The sequence below is a fragment of the Lampetra fluviatilis genome, chromosome 42, assembly GCF_964198595.1.
Source record: "Lampetra fluviatilis chromosome 42, kcLamFluv1.1, whole genome shotgun sequence".
NCBI classification, from domain to species: Eukaryota; Metazoa; Chordata; class Hyperoartia; order Petromyzontiformes; family Petromyzontidae; genus Lampetra; species Lampetra fluviatilis.
In genome coordinates, this window is record NC_136316.1 from 7264998 (window position 1) to 7281901 (window position 16904).

Here is a 16904-nt window from a genome sequence, read left to right on the forward strand (position 1 = left end):
TTTTTGGTCTACTCTTTCACGCGTGGCTGGACATCTTCAAAGAGGTGCGAGCACCCACACTTTACCCCACCGCCACACGCGGCCCGTGCCGATTCGGTCACCTAACGGTGGCGGAGCCATCTGCACTGCTGTGTGGACAGAGGCTGAAAGTGATGCGTGGATATTAGACTCCCGCATCTTTGTTCAAACGTCGCGAGGGGAGATGGTATCGAACCGGTAACCTCTGAAATGCAAGTCCAGTATTGCAAATGTGAGCAACCCCATTATCTGCGGGCCCCTACTCAGTTCATCGCGTCGTGCGCATCGATCGACGGCTATCAGAATCGGAGCCTTTATTTACCCTGGAGAACAATCGATGAGTGTACGAGGCTGACTTCGCTTCGTTTCGAAATCAACGCTGGTGCTGTTGCTGCTGGCAGCGATGAAAGTGGTTTAAAAGTCAAAAGTCTGACGGACGCTCCGGTAAGGTTCAACCTCACGGACGCCCAAAGTTCCTCGCCATCATCCCCCCCCCCCCGTCCACTCACGAGGGCCTCTCTCACCGCGTGCGGCTGTTCCCGCGGGCCTCGCGTTGGCCAAACTCCACCGCGATGTCCCCCGAGTCGCCGTGCCCGCTGACCGCCGCTGACCCGCCACGACATCGGAGCGGCACGCAAATCCTCAGGCGGGAGGGCGGTCGACATCGGGGCAACGACAACTTCTTCTCGAGCAGCTCAAACAACAACAGCGCCCGCGTGTTATATCATCGCCACGTCGGTCATTCGACCCGACTTGAGCCGAGCGCGAATGAAAACCTCCCGAGCCTGGCGCGCTGGCTGGGCAACCTTAGGCGCGCCGCTCCGCGTACCGCTCCGCGTGCCACTCCTGGCTGGTCTCCGTGCGCACGCGATCGGCCACACGGGGCGTGGGGGAGAGAGAGAGGGGGGGGGGAGGAGGTGAGCCACGGAGTTTGTCGTCGCGTTCAATGTCATCACGCCAGCACGCACGCGACGTCCCCCGTGACCACGCCGTGCCCATCTGTCCGCGAACATTTGGAACGGATTAAGGCAAGGGCAGTCGATTACATGCAGGAGATGCGGGCGCGTTGTGAACGCTTTTCTCGCCTACCCCCCCTCCCCCCACCACTTGCAGGGGTCGCCACCTGCTCTGCTGTGTTGCTTTTTCGTTCCTCTTCCTCCGGGAATCGTTCCGTTCCCTCGCTCGTTCGGGGCGAAGCTGCTGCACGTGTCCAGCGACCAATGTGCGACTCGCCACAACCTCGTGGCGCGCGAGACGTCAGTTGCGGAACAGTGGCTGCAATGGATTCAAGCGAGACGTTGTTCGCACGCAGTCCTCTCCTCTCTCTCAGTATCGTGGGATAGTCTTCTTCGTCCGACGATATGATCACGATGGTCTTGCCACTCAGATGCGGCAACGCCCGCGGGGTGGATCCGTGCCCTCTAGGCTTGCAACCTGTACAGGTTCCACCCGGACGGTCCGGGAATCGGCGTCTTGGTTCGGGTGGCAGGAATGTGTTTGTGCCGAGATCTGGTGTCGGTGTCACTGTGGTGTCGATAATGAACATGATGCCGACTGTGGAATATGTCCGGATTTGGTTTGCAGTGGAAAAATATGTTGTGGGTGTCTCTTAGCCACATCTAGACATGTAGTGAGTGTCTCTTAGCCACATCTAGACATGTAGTGAGTGTCTCTTAGCTACATCTAGACATGTAGTGGGTGCCTCTTACATCTAGACATGTAGTGGGTGTCTCTTAGTCACATCTAGACATGTAGTGAGTGTCTTTTAGCTACATCTAGACATGTAGTGAGTGTCTCTTAGCTACATCTAGACATGTAGTGAGTGTCTCTTAGTCACATCTAGACATGTAGTGGGTGTCTCTTAGCTACATCTAGACATGTAGTGAGTGTCTCTTAGCTACATCTAGACATGTAGTGGGTGTCTCTTAGCCACATCTAGACATGTAGTGAGTGTGTCTTAGCTAAATCTAGACATGTAGTGAGTGTCTCTTAGCTACATCTAGACATGTAGTGGGTGTCTCTTACATCTATACATGTAGTGGGTGTCTCTTAGCTAAATCTAGACATGTAGTGAGTGTCTCTTACATCTAGACATGTAGTGGGTGTCTCTTAGCCACATCTAGACATGTAGTGAGTGCCTCTTAGCCACATCTAGACATGTAGTGGGTGTCTCTTACATCTAGACATGTAGTGAGTGCCTCTTAGCCACATCTAGACATGTAGTGAGTGTCTCTTACATCTAGACATGTAGTGAGTGCCTCTTAGCCACATCTAGACATGTAGTGAGTGCCTCTTAGCCACATCTAGACATGTAGTGGGTGTCTCTTAGCTACATCTAGACATGTAGTGAGTGCCTCTTAGCCACATCTAGACATGTAGTGAGTGCCTCTTAGCCACATCTAGACATGTAGTGAGTGTCTCTTAGCTACATCTAGACATGTAGTGAGTGCCTCTTAGCCACATCTAGACATGTAGTGAGTGTCTCTTAGCTACATCTAGACATGTAGTGAGTGCCTCTTAGCCACATCTAGACATGTAGTGGGTGTCTCTTAGCTACATCTAGACATGTAGTGAGTGTGTCTTAGTCACATCTAGACATGTAGTGAGTGTCTCTTAGTCACATCTAGACATGTAGTGAGTGTCACTTAGCTACATCTAGACATGTAGTGAGTGTCTCTTAGTCACATCTAGACATGTAGTGGGTGTCTCTTAGCTACATCTAGACATGTAGTGAGTGTCTCTTAGCTACATCTAGACATGTAGTGAGTGTCTCTTAGCTACATCTAGACATGTAGTGGGTGCCTCTTACATCTAGACATGTAGTGGGTGTCTCTTAGTCACATCTAGACATGTAGTGAGTGTCTTTTAGCTACATCTAGACATGTAGTGACTGTCTCTTAGCCACATCTAGACATGTAGTGAGTGTCTCTTAGCCACATCTAGACATGTAGTGAGTGTCTCTTAGCTACATCTAGACATGTAGTGAGTGTCTCTTAGCCACATCTAGACATGTAGTGAGTGTCTCTTAGCTACATCTAGACATGTAGTGAGTGTCTCTTAGCTACATCTAGACATGTAGTGAGTGTCTCTTAGCTACATCTAGACATGTAGTGGGTGTCTCTTAGCCACATCTAGACATGTAGTGAGTGTCTCTTACATCTATACATGTAGTGGGTGTCTCTTAGCTAAATCTAGACATGTAGTGAGTGTCTCTTAGCTAAATCTAGACATGTAGTGAGTGTCTCTTACATCTAGACATGTAGTGGGTGTCTCTTAGCCACATCTAGACATGTAGTGAGTGCCTCTTAGCCACATCTAGACATGTAGTGGGTGTCTCTTACATCTAGACATGTAGTGAGTGCCTCTTAGCCACATCTAGACATGTAGTGGGTGTCTCTTACATCTAGACATGTAGTGAGTGCCTCTTAGCCACATCTAGACATGTAGTGAGTGTCTCTTACATCTAGACATGTAGTGAGTGCCTCTTAGCCACATCTAGACATGTAGTGAGTGCCTCTTAGCCACATCTAGACATGTAGTGGGTGTCTCTTAGCTACATCTAGACATGTAGTGAGTGCCTCTTAGCCACATCTAGACATGTAGTGAGTGCCTCTTAGCCACATCTAGACATGTAGTGAGTGCCTCTTAGCCACATCTAGACATGTAGTGAGTGTCTCTTAGCTACATCTAGACATGTAGTGAGTGTGTCTTAGTCACATCTAGACATGTAGTGAGTGTCTCTTAGTCACATCTAGACATGTAGTGAGTGCCTCTTAGCCACATCTAGACATGTAGTGAGTGCCTCTTAGCCACATCTAGACATGTAGTGAGTGCCTCTTAGCCACATCTAGACATGTAGTGGGTGTCTCTTAGCTACATCTAGACATGTAGTGAGTGTGTCTTAGTCACATCTAGACATGTAGTGAGTGTCTCTTAGTCACATCTAGACATGTAGTGAGTGTCACTTAGCTACATCTAGACATGTAGTGAGTGTCTCTTAGTCACATCTAGACATGTAGTGGGTGTCTCTTAGCTACATCTAGACATGTAGTGGGTGTCTCTTAGCTACATCTAGACATGTAGTGGGTGTCTCTTAGCTACATCTAGACATGTAGTGGGTGTCTCTTAGCTACATCTAGACATGTAGTGAGTGTCTCTTAGCTACATCTAGACATGTTGTGAGTGTCTCTTAGCTACATCTAGACATGTAGTGGGTGTCTCTTAGCTACATCTAGACATGTAGTGGGTGTCTCTTAGCTACATCTAGACACGTAGTGGGTGTCTCTTAGCTACATCTAGACATGTTGTGAGTGTCTCTTAGCTACATCTAGACATGTAGTGGGTGTCTCTTAGCTACATCTAGACATGTTGTGAGTGTCTCTTAGCTACATCTAGACATGTAGTGGGTGTCTCTTAGCTACATCTAGACATGTTGTGAGTGTCTCTTAGCTACATCTAGACACGTAGTGGGTGTCTCTTAGCTACATCTAGACATGTAGTGGGTGTCTCTTAGCTACATCTAGACATGTAGTGGGTGTCTCTTAGCTACATCTAGACACGTACTGAGTGTCTTTTAGCTACATCTAGACATGTAGTGAGTGTCTCTTAGTCACATCTAGACATGTTGTGAGTGTCTCTTAGCTACATCTAGACATGTTGTGAGTGTCTCTTAGCTACATCTAGACATGTAGTGAGTGTCTCTTAGCTACATCTAGACATGTAGTGAGTGTCTCTTAGTCACATCTAGACATGTTGTGAGTGTCTCTTAGCTACATCTAGACATGTAGTGGGTGTCTCTTAGCCACATCTAGACATGTAGTTGGTGTCTCTTAGTCACATCTAGACATGTAGTTGGTGTCTCTTAGCCACATCTAGACATGTAGTGGGTGTCTCTTAGCTACATCTAGACACGTAGTGGGTGTCTCTTAGCTACATCTAGACATGTAGTGGGTGTCTCTTAGCTACATCTAGACACGTAGTGGGTGTCTCTTAGCTACATCTAGACATGTAGTGAGTGTCTCTTAGCTACATCTAGACATGTAGTGAGTGTCTCTTAGTCACATCTAGACATGTAGTGGATATCTCTTAGCCACATCTAGACATGTAGTGGGTGTCTCTTAACTACATCTAGACATGTAGTGAGTGTCTCTTAGCTACATCTAGACATGTAGTGAGTGTCTCTTAGTCACATCTAGACATGTAGTGGATATCTCTTAGCCACATCTAGACATGTAGTGGGTGTCTCTTAACTACATCTAGACATGTAGTGAGTGTCTCTTAGCTACATCTAGACATGTAGTGAGTGTCTCTTAGTCACATCTAGACATGTAGTGGATATCTCTTAGCTACATCTAGACATGTAGTGGGTGTCTCTTAGTCACATCTCGACATGTAGTGAGTGTCTCTTAGCCACATCTCGACATGTAGTGAGTGTATCTTAGCCACATCGAGTCACCCACAGTCTCATAGCTCCTCCTCGCTGCTTCTCAGAGTCCTCGTTTGCCTCGCCGCTAATTATTGATGCCGAGGTGACGCGCTGGCGTGAGACGACCGAGACGAAGTGCATCCGCAGGGCAAATCTCTTCCCTTGCCGCTCGCCTCCCCAGCGCCTCTCAACTTCGGAATCTCCCTCCCCACCATCGTCTCGTCTCCCACGTCCTTGCTGTGACCCTGCGCTGAAGACTTACGCTTGTCCAAGCGATTAACTCTTCATCGTTGGCGCCTTCGATGGCATTTGCGGCTCGCTACCGGCAAGGCTTTGCATTGCGGACTATTGAGTCTGCGCTCAGCGCCTGAAATGCAAAGGAATAGTGGTTAAAGCAGTGTCATCTTGAGATTATTAATAACGACATTAATGATGATAACTTGCGACGTTCCGTCACGCCGTGTTCCCTCGCTCTCGTTGCGCGAGAGAAAGACCACGGACATCAAGTCACCACTAAACACCCCCCAAGATCTGCAGTCCTCTGTATGTTAAGGTTGTTCGCTAATTAACGGGTGTATATACGCGTGGGAGAAAACATTCGTACAGCACCGGGTTGCAACAGGGGCAGCCTGGTGCTGTGTGTGTGTGTTGAACTTCTTTTGCACCGTACGTGGCCAACCGTGCTTTGTGTGTGTATGTTGAACTTCTTTGCACCGTACGTGGCCAACCACGCTCTGTGTGTGTGTTGAACTTCTTTCGCACCGTACGTAGTCAACCGCGCTAATCAGAGGCTCTGCGAGTATTTAACTGGACCAGGCTATGGGGTTAAAGTTCAAGTCGCTCGCGGCTGCGTCTGAGACGCGGCACGTCGCGATCACGGCCCCTCATTGCTCCGGAGAGGGGGCCGCGTGCTTTGTCCGCACAGCGCGACCGGCGCTTTTTGTTGGCCACAAAAAAAAACCATAAAGCCACTTTAACATTCGCATTGCATTATTCACGCTGGCTCAGACCAGCTGCTCGTGCAAGGGGTCCCTTTTTGGACAATTTCCAACGTGTGCATATCACAGACGCTCGTCAATCCACGAGTCAATAACGTCGAATATATATATTTTAAAGGTTTTAATTGTCAGCTTTCCAAGCTTTTAAAATTAAATCGTTCGCTGCTGCCAGTGGTGCGCAAGCATCAGACCGCAGCGGCTCGCCACATTTGTCGACAAGATTGTGACTTCAAAAGAAGAATGAATCAACGTCGTTAATCGGGACGGCTTTTTCTCATACTCTTTGGTTTTGTCGGTAAAGTCACGTAGGTGCAGAGGAGTTAAATGGGGACGTGACGTCAGGTGTGCCGTACAGTGCGATGACGTCACGTCTTCTAGGGTACTTGAGGGATACCCCGTGACGTAAGCGGGGTCACTATGGGAACGGGTAGAGTAAGCAGGGTGAAGAGGGAACCAGGGGTAGAGAGAGGGATCGAATAGGGAGTCAGGGGAGAAGCCGGTGGTAGCCGTAGAGGTGCTTCTCTCTCCGGTCGGTGAAGTCGGCAGAGTCCACGATCCGACACGAGAGAGAGAGAGACCGGAGCTAGCCGGCAGGGACCCGGACTCAGAGTAGGACCCCTAGCCCCTGGGAGTTGTGTACCCTGCTGTGTAATAGTGTAACAGCTTTAATAAACCCTGGCGAAAGCCCTTAACTTACCTCCGTCTCCGAGTACGTCCGTCGGAACTTCTCTACATAGGTAAAACATTAAATTAAATCACGACGTTTCGGGCGCAACACACAAGCGTGACACACTTAAGCGGTTGTGCTTTCGCTAAGTTGTCCCCCACCTGAAGAAGGACGCTTGTGTTGCGCCCGAAACGTCGTGACTTAATTTATTTAAATGTTTCACCTACGTGACTTTACCGAAAAAAACAAAGAGTATAAATCCTTGCAGTCACTAAAACTTCAAATCTAGCCTTTTTCTCATTAATGTGATACCAACACACATTTAGGACGTTATTCCAACTCCTAACCTCAAAATTTACACCACATATACCACTTTTTATACATAAAATATATACGCAAATAAAACGAATCTAGATTTTTTTATGTGACCAGGTGAGGCTCGGTGAGATCTTAGCTTCTTTTTCAGAAGCGCCCCGGTCCCAAATGATGGCTCAACAAAGTGGCTGATTATGTGGGAATTTCTCGCAGCCAGATACTCAAAGCGCACTGGCGCTGTCTCGCCTGGCATCAAATAAGCCGCCGAGAACAACAAACAACACATTTATGGTTCACCTTCCGACAGCAGAAATTCCTATACGATCATCGATAACAGATTTAACATCTTCAAAGGCGCTCGTCCGAGGTGCGTCATTCGCCGAGTTTCTTATCGGCGTCACGTCCACATCGAATTGGCCAGGCACAGCTGTTTTGCATGACGCTCGTGCGGTGTCAACGTTCACGGCGTTCATCTTGCGCGGTGGGGCCCATCCGGGGATTCCTCGGCGGACTTGCCAGTGCGGTGGGGCCGTTCGTCAGGGCAGAGTCAGAAGAGCGTGGGTCTCATTGAGGGATAGATTTTATAAAAACCGGAAGATGAAGGACGCAAGCGACAGTGTAGCGAATTCTAGATTTGAACCTTTCGTGACTGCAAGGATTCATATTCTTGGGTTTTTTTGGTAAAGTCACGTAGGTAAAAAATTAAAATTTAAATTAATAAAAGTAAAATGAAAGTAAAATAAAAATCACGACTTATATTTTTTACCTACGTGACTTTACCGAAAAAACCCAAGAGTATAGCGAATGTGGCCACTCAGCCCACGCTGTGGATCCTACAGATGAACCCCACTACTTCAAGGCAGGAGGTGGAGGAGGCAGGAACAGCAAAGCGACACGAAGTCGCTCTCTCTCTCTCTCCTGAAGCTCCCTTGTTGTGGCCAGCAGACCTCGACATTGGCGTCCAAACGAGATTCGAAGCTTTCGTGACCGCGGGAATTACTCTTTGGTTCTTTCGGTAAAGTCACGTAGAAAGAAACTGAATTAAATACGACGTTTCGATTGCAACACAAGCAACCATCATCAGGTACAAATGAATGAGAAAACGAACATAGTGAACGTGGAAATATAATGCAATACAACACAGAGACTTTCTGTGTCTCTGTGTGAGTCTCTCTCTGCTTGTATGTTTGTCTGCGTCTCTCCGTGTCTGTGTTTTGTCTTTCTCTCAAATTTAGCAATCTTTGGAAGAACGTCATCAACCAGGTAGGGTGTTGACTGCTGTGTTGGCCGACTCTCTGTGTTGTATTGCATTCTATTTCCAAGTTTACTATGCTTGTTTACTCATTCATTAGCATCCGGTTCCCGTGTATTTTTTAGAAATCCATTATAAAAAAAACCTCGGCACATTAGTCAATAGCACCACCATGAAGATGATATCGATATATAATGTGTGACGTTACGGTAAATGGACCTTCGTAGCAGAGAGATCGTCCAGATTTGCATGAATAATTATTGCCGACAGTACTACATTATGCAACGTGGCCCTGATTTGAAATTAACAGCCGTGAGCTTGCATATGAGCAGTTGGCCGTGAGCAGGAGCCTGCTTATCCCTTGGGACGGGGGCCTGCCTGTGGGACACCGGGTGGTGTTGTATCATCGGCCTGGGCTGCCGAGTAAGCCCCAGGATTCCTAAATCTACTCGCGCAGAGCTGTGAGCGTCACCCCCCTCGTGTGCCGTGACATTGCTCCATGGCACTCTGGTGTCCTGCCACGTGAAGCCACGTGCCCGTCACGGCCGGATGTGAACAGGAGTAACTGTTCGGTGTTCCCTCTGTATTCACCAACTTGCCATCCGCGTTTTTTTTTACTTGTATGCCTATTATCAGCTAACACCGGCCACAAACACAAGCCGATGTGCACCGTTGTTCTCTTTTAGCCCCGCTCCCCAGGACCATCACGTCATACCCCTGGCTACTCTTTTAGCCCCGCTCCCCAGGACCATCACGTCATACCCCTGGCTACTCTTTTAGCCCCGATCCCCAGGACCATCACGTCATACCCCTGGCTACTCTTTTAGCCCCGCTCCCCAGGACCATCACGTCATACCCCTGGCTACTCTTTTAGCCCCGATCCCCAGGACCATCACGTCATACCCCTGGCTACTCTTTTAGCCCCGCTCCCCAGGACCATCACGTCATACCCCTGGCTACTCTTTTAGCCCCGATCCCCAGGACCATCACGTCATACCCCTGGCTACTCTTTTAGCCCCGATCCCCAGGACCATCAGGCCATACCCCTGGCTACTCTTTTAGCCCCGATCCCCAGGACCATCAGGCCATACCCCTGGCTACTCTTTTAGCCCCGATCCCCAGGACCATCAGGCCATACCCCTGGCTACCACATTCAGACAAGCCCCTCCCCCCCCCTTAACTTGTATTTAAGGGCTTGCCTCTTGGATTTTTTCCTCACTTAATACAGTAAATTCAGCTGTGACGGTCCCACCTGATGACGGAGACTTGTGTTGCCTCCGAAACGTCGTGATTTATTATTTTATCTCTATTATTATTATTTCTATTATTTTTATTATTTATTTTTTGTATTTATTTTCACCTACGTGACGTTACCGAAAAAACCTAAGAGTATTGCTATCCGCGGTTTTTGGCTATCCGCGAATCGCATCTGAGACTCGACACGACTCTAGTGCATCGAGAGAGAGAGAGAAAGAAAGTGATGAGAGAAAGTAATGAGAGAGAATGCGATGCGAGATGGTGATCACATAAAGTGATGATGATGCTACTTTGCAGAATCATCATAAAAGTTCATTTATAAACTGTTATTTAACACTTTAATATTATTGTTATTTTATTTACTTGATGTATATTATACCAACATTTTTATTTGTATTCAAATTAAAACTTCGATGTATTTAATTTCTTGTTTACGTAATTATTTAAGGTCATTCGGGCAGATCACGTGTCGTTACACATTACGTTCAGCGTTTGACATTTTACCACACGTTTTTTAGTTTCTAACATCTCAGTTTGAACTCCCACACGCTGTTAGCCTGCGTTTGGAATTCACTCACCCGGCAGCATAACAAAAGGCGGCATAATTCTAGCTTACTTATCTACTTCCGCCATCTACATCACAAAGCCTCAGTTTCGGCTCCCATAGTATGCCTCCCAGCGCACCCCAAATGTTCACAACTTTGCCTCCCAGCCCACACCCCGCCCCCACACTCACCATGCCCCTCGTCACAGTCATCTGAGACACACTTAAGCGTTTGTGCTTTCGCTACGTTGTCCCCACATGAAGAAGGACGCTTGTGTTGTGCCCGAAACGTCGTGATTTAATTTAGTTGTTTTCATTTTTAATTTATTTTATATTTTTTACCTACGTGACTTTACCGAACAAACCAAAGAGTGTAGTTTAACAGTTTGTTCAACTTTGTTTAGCACTCGCTGTGTCATCATGCCACCCAACCCTGAGGGTTTGCTACCCCCCCCCACCCTCCAATGTCACCCTTCAATGTCACGCAGGAGCCTCCTGGAAACGAGCCTCGAGACTCGGCGATGCATGCCGGGGCAAATAAATAAAGGTCGCGATTAATTTCAACGCAGCTCTACCCTGAACTCTACATTTCATTTTATTTCCCAAGCGCGGCGGATTTAATTGAGGAACGCATTCGCGGCAAGGGCGGTCGTTGTCGGCGGGGCCCGGCTAATGATGTGCCCAGAACGGTCCCCGCAGTGCTCTGACTTTCAGGCTAATGATGCCTTCTCACCAAAATCCCTTCTCGAATCTTGTGTGTGTTCCCCCAGACAGCCTCCTACCGCCCGACTGCGTGCGTGTGTGCGTGTGTGTGGGGAGCGGTGGTGTAGCGGTTAGCGCGCTGCGCTATGAACCTGGCGACCCGGGTTCGATTCCCGCTCACGGCCAACACCAGTGACGATTATCTGAATCAGTCCTGGGCCTCCCCTAGGTCGACTCAGCCTGAAATGAGTACCTGGTGCGGTGTGTAAACATCGCCACTGGGGAAACAAAGGCGGTCGGGCGTGGTGCTGGCCACCCACCCCCTCGTGTACCGTTCCGGCCTTCATAGGTGCTCGCTAACAGCACTTGCCCCTACAGTCTGTTAAGGCTATACGGGGGGATCTTTGTCTTTGTCTGCATGGGGAGCGGTAGTGTAGCGGTAGTGTAGCGGTTAGCGCGCTGCGCTATGAAACCAGCGGCCAGTGACGATTATTTGAACCGGGACTAGGCCTCCCCTAGGTCGACTCAGCCTCAAATGAGTAGCTGGTATGGTGTGTAAACATCGCCGCTAGGGAGACAAAGGCGGTCGGGCGTGGTGCTGGCCACCCAGCCCTTCGTGTAACGCCTCGGCCTTCATAGGTGTATGCGAAGAGCACTTGCCTTTGCAGTCTGTTAAGGCTATATGGGGGATCTTTATCTTTGTGTATGTGTGCAAAGATGGGCAGAGCAGCGGTGCAGTGAATCACAGAGATTACGCCTCTAAACATTACACTCCTGATGGCCCGAGTTCGATTACCAGCCATGGATAACATCAGTGGGAAGCTTTATTTTAAGTGTGGGTGTTCACAGTACTCTTTGCTTATTTAACATATTGTGGAGGTCACCGGCTGATTGTTTGGGGGGACCGAGCCACCAATGCGTGGACCCTTTGTGGGGAGAAGTGAGACCAACCCGTTCACCCAAGTTCAATTCCCGGCCGATATCGTGGCGATGATTTGAATCGCTTCTGCTATGTTGCCTTAAATACGGACCTGGTGCGGTGTTTAACCATCAGGAGCCCAAGCGTGATGCTGGCAACACCACCCCCCGCGTTTGTTGTTCTGGCCTTAATAGGTGCTCGCTAACAGCATTTGCCCCAATAGGCTGTTTAAAACTAGGCAGGGAATCGGTGTCTTCATTGCGCTATGATGAGCTCAGTGACCTGGGTTTGATTCCAGACCATGGATAACATCGGTGACACTGTGTGTGTGTGTCTCTGTGTGTGTGTCTCTCTCTGTGTGTCTTTGTGTGTGTCTCTCTCTCTCTCTCTTTGTGTCTCCATGTGTCTCTGTGTGTGTGTCTCTCTCTGTGTGTCTCTATGTGTGTCTCTCTGTGTGTGTCTCTGTGTGTGTCTCTCTCTGTGTGTCTCTGTGTGTGTGTCTCTCTCTGTGTGTCTTTGTGTGTGTCTCTCTCTCTTTGTGTCTCCGTGTGTCTCTGTGTGTGTGTCTCTCTCTCTGTGTGTCTCTATGTGTGTCTCTCTCTGTGTGTCTCTATGTGTGTCTCTGTGTGTCTCTGTGTGTGTGTGTCTCTTTCTCTGCTTGTGTGTCTCTCTCTGTGTCTGTGTTTTGTCTCTCTCTCAAATTTAGCAATCTTTGGAAGAACGTAATCAACCACTGTTGTGTTAGCCGACTCTCTGTGTTGTATTGCATTCGTTTACTAGGTTTGTTTTCTCATTCATTAATACCTGATGATGGTTGCTTGCGTTGCAATCGAAACGTCGTATTCTATTATTTAAATTATTTTCTTTCTACGTGACTTTACCGAACGAACCAAAGAGTAATTCCTGCAGTCACGAAAGCTTCAAATCAAGTTTGAATATTAATATATTTATTTTGCCTCTTCTACGTTGAGTCAGCCTGAAATTAGAAAATGTTTCCAATGTATGTGAACATCAGCACTGGAGAGACGACGACACTGGCTGGGCATGGTGCTGGACGTCGCTTCCAACTCAGGCCTCCAGCTGTTGTAGAGACGATCCAAATACAGGGTGACCCAACAGTCAGAACACACAGGGTTACTTCATTTATTTTAGCACTGGCATCAAAACATTTAAATTGTTTATTCTTGAAGTTTATGTTTAATATATTCTCATTGTGAATATTGTTTTTTTTTCATCTTCCTCTGGGGTCACTTCCGATCCGTTGTTTACAAAACTCGACCAGGAACTCGCTTGCTGTGCTTTATCCACCCGGCGCTCCGCTCGTTGTTGTGAGCGTCGCTCCTCCACCCTCCGTTGTTGCTGGAGGGCGACTGCCTCCAATTGCCCAGTAGCGTCCCTCACGAGCCTTCTCCACAGAGGCCGATCTTGACACCGCTGGTACCAGTCATCGGCAAGTCCACTCAGCTCCACGTCGTCTTGTACCACATCACTCCATCTCTTCTCTAGCCCGTGCCGCGCCCGTTTTGCCCCCTCGATCCGGCCGAACAAAAGCTGTTTAGGCATGCGGTGGCTGGGCATGCGGGCTACATGAAACCACACACACCTACACATACACCCACACACACCCCCATACACACACACCCGTACACCCACACACACCCACACACACACACCCACACACACACACCCACACACACAAACCTTGCCCTGACAGCAAACACGCCGAGCATCCCTACTTATAGTTGGGGAATGTTACGGAAGATTTTACGGAGAAAGTTTCTGTTTTTTAATTTGTATTCGCATAAATTATTTGTTGTTTGTGCTCAAGTTAGTTTGCACGTTCACTCCACCCTGCGATGTCTCGTAACTGCAGACTGCAGACGGTCTTGGGCTCTGTGTAACTATATGGATCTCTATGTAACTCTATGGATCTCTGTGCAACACTATGGATCTCTGTGGAACTCTATGGATCTCTATGCAACTCTATGGATCTCTATACAACTCTATGGATCTCTGTGTAACTCTATGGATTTCTATGCAACTCTATGGATCTCTATGCAACTCTATGGATCTCTATGTAACTCTATGGATCTCTATGTAACTCTATGGATCTCTATGTAACTCTGTGTAACTCTATGGATCTCTATGCAACTCTATGGATCTCTATGCAACTCTATGGATCTCTATGTAACTCTATGGCTCTCTATGTAACTCTATGGATCTCTATGTAACTCTGTGTAACTCTATGGATCTCTATGCAACTCTATGGATCTCTGTGTAACTCTATGGATCTCGATGTAACCCTTTGGATCTCTATGCAACTCTATGGATCTCTGTGTAACTCGATGGATCTCTATGTAACTCTATGGATCTCTATGCAACTCTATAGATTTCTGTGTAACTCGATGGATCTCTATGTAACTCTATGGATCTCTATGCAATTCTATGGATCTCTTGCAACTCTATGGATCTCTTGCAACTCTATGGATCTCTATGCAACTCTATGGATCTCTATGCAACTCTATGAATCTCTATGCAACTCTATGGATCTCGATGGATCTCTATGCAACTCTATGGATCTCTATGTAACTCTATGGGTCTCTATGTAACTCTATGGGTCTCTATGCAACTCTATGAATCTCTGTGTAAATCTATGGATCTCTATGCAACTCTATGGATCTCTATGCAACTCTATGGATCTCTATGTAACTATGGCTCTCTATGCAACTCTATGGATCTCTATGCAACTCTATGGATCTCTATGTAACTCTATGGGTCTATATGTAACTCTATGGATCTGTGTGTAAATCTATGGATCTCTATGCAACTCTATGGATCTCTATGCAACTCTATGGATCTCTATGTAACTATGGATCTCTATGCAACTCTATGGATCTCTATGTAACTTTATGGGTCTCTATGTAACTTTATGGATCTCTATGCAACTCTATGGATCTCTATGTAACTATGGATCTCTATGCAACTCTATGGATCTCTATGCAACTCTATGGATCTCTATGCAACTCTATGGATCTCTATGCAACTCTATGGATCTCTATGCAACTCTATGGATCTCTATGCAACTCTATGGATCTCTATGCAACTCTATGGATCTCTATGCAACTCTATGGATCTCTATGAAACTCTATGGATCTCTTGCAACTCTATGGATCTCTTGCAACTCTATGGATCTCTATGAAACTCTATGGATCTCTTGCAACTCTATGGATCTCTTGCAACTCTATGGATCTCTATGTAACTCTATGGATCTCTTGCAACTCTATGGATCTCTTGCAACTCTATGGATCTCTATGAAACTCTATGGATCTCTATGTAACTCTATGGATCTCTTGCAACTCTATGGATCTCTATGAAACTCTATGGATCTCTTGCAACTCTATGGATCTCTTGCAACTCTATGGATCTCTATGAAACTCTATGGATCTCTATGCAATTCTATGGATCTCTTGCAACTCTATGGATCTCTATGAAACTCTATAGATCTCTATGTAACTATGGCTTTCTATGTAACTCGATGGATCTCTATGTAACTCTATAGATCTCTATGTAACTCTATGGATCTCTTGCAACTCTATGGATCTCTTGCAACTCTATGGATCTCTATGCAACTCTATAGATCTCTATGCAATTCTATGGATCTCTTGCAACTCTATGGATCTCTATGAAACTCTATGGATCTCTATGTAACTCTATGTATCTCTTGCAACTCTATGGGTTTATATGCAACTCTATGGATCTCTATGCAACTCTATGAATCTCTATGCAACTCTATGGATCTCGATGGATCTCTATGCAACTCTATGGATCTCTATGTAACTCTATGGGTCTCTATGTAACTTTATGGGTCTCTATGCAACTCTATGAATCTCTGTGTAAATCTATGGATCTCTATGCAACTCTATGGATCTCTATGCAACTCTATGGATCTCTATGTAACTATGGCTCTCTATGCAACTCTATGGATCTCTATGCAACTCTATGGATCTCTATGTAACTCTATGGGTCTATATGTAACTCTATGGATCTCTGTGTAAATCTATGGATCTCTATGCAACTCTATGGATCTCTATGCAACTCTATGGATCTCTATGTAACTATGGATCTCTATGCAACTCTATGGATCTCTATGTAACTTTATGGGTCTCTATGTAACTTTATGGATCTCTATGCAACTCTATGGATCTCTATGTAACTATGGATCTCTATGCAACTCTATGGATCTCTATGCAACTCTATGGATCTCTATGCAACTCTATGGATCTCTATGCAACTCTATGGATCTCTATGCAACTCTATGGATCTCTATGCAACTCTATGGATCTCTTGAAACTCTATGGATCTCTATGTAACTCTATGGGTCTCTATGTAACTATGGCTTTCTATGTAACTCTATGGATCTCTTGCAACTCTATGGATCTCTATGCAACTCTATGGATCTCTATGCAACTCTATGGATCTCTATGCAACTCTATGGATCTCTATGTAACTCTATGGGTCTCTATGTAACTATGGCTCTCTATGCAACTCTATGGATCTCTATGCAACTCTACGGATCTCTATGCAACTCTATGGATCTCTTGCAACTCTATGGGTCTCTATGCAACTCTATGGATCTCTATGCAACTCTATGGATCTCTATGCAACTCTATGGCTCTCTATGCAACTCTATGGATCTCTATGCAACTCTATGGATCTCTATGTAACTCTATGGGTCTCTATGCAACTCTATGGATCTCTATGCAACTCTATGGATCTCTATGCAACTCTATGGATCTCTATGCAACTC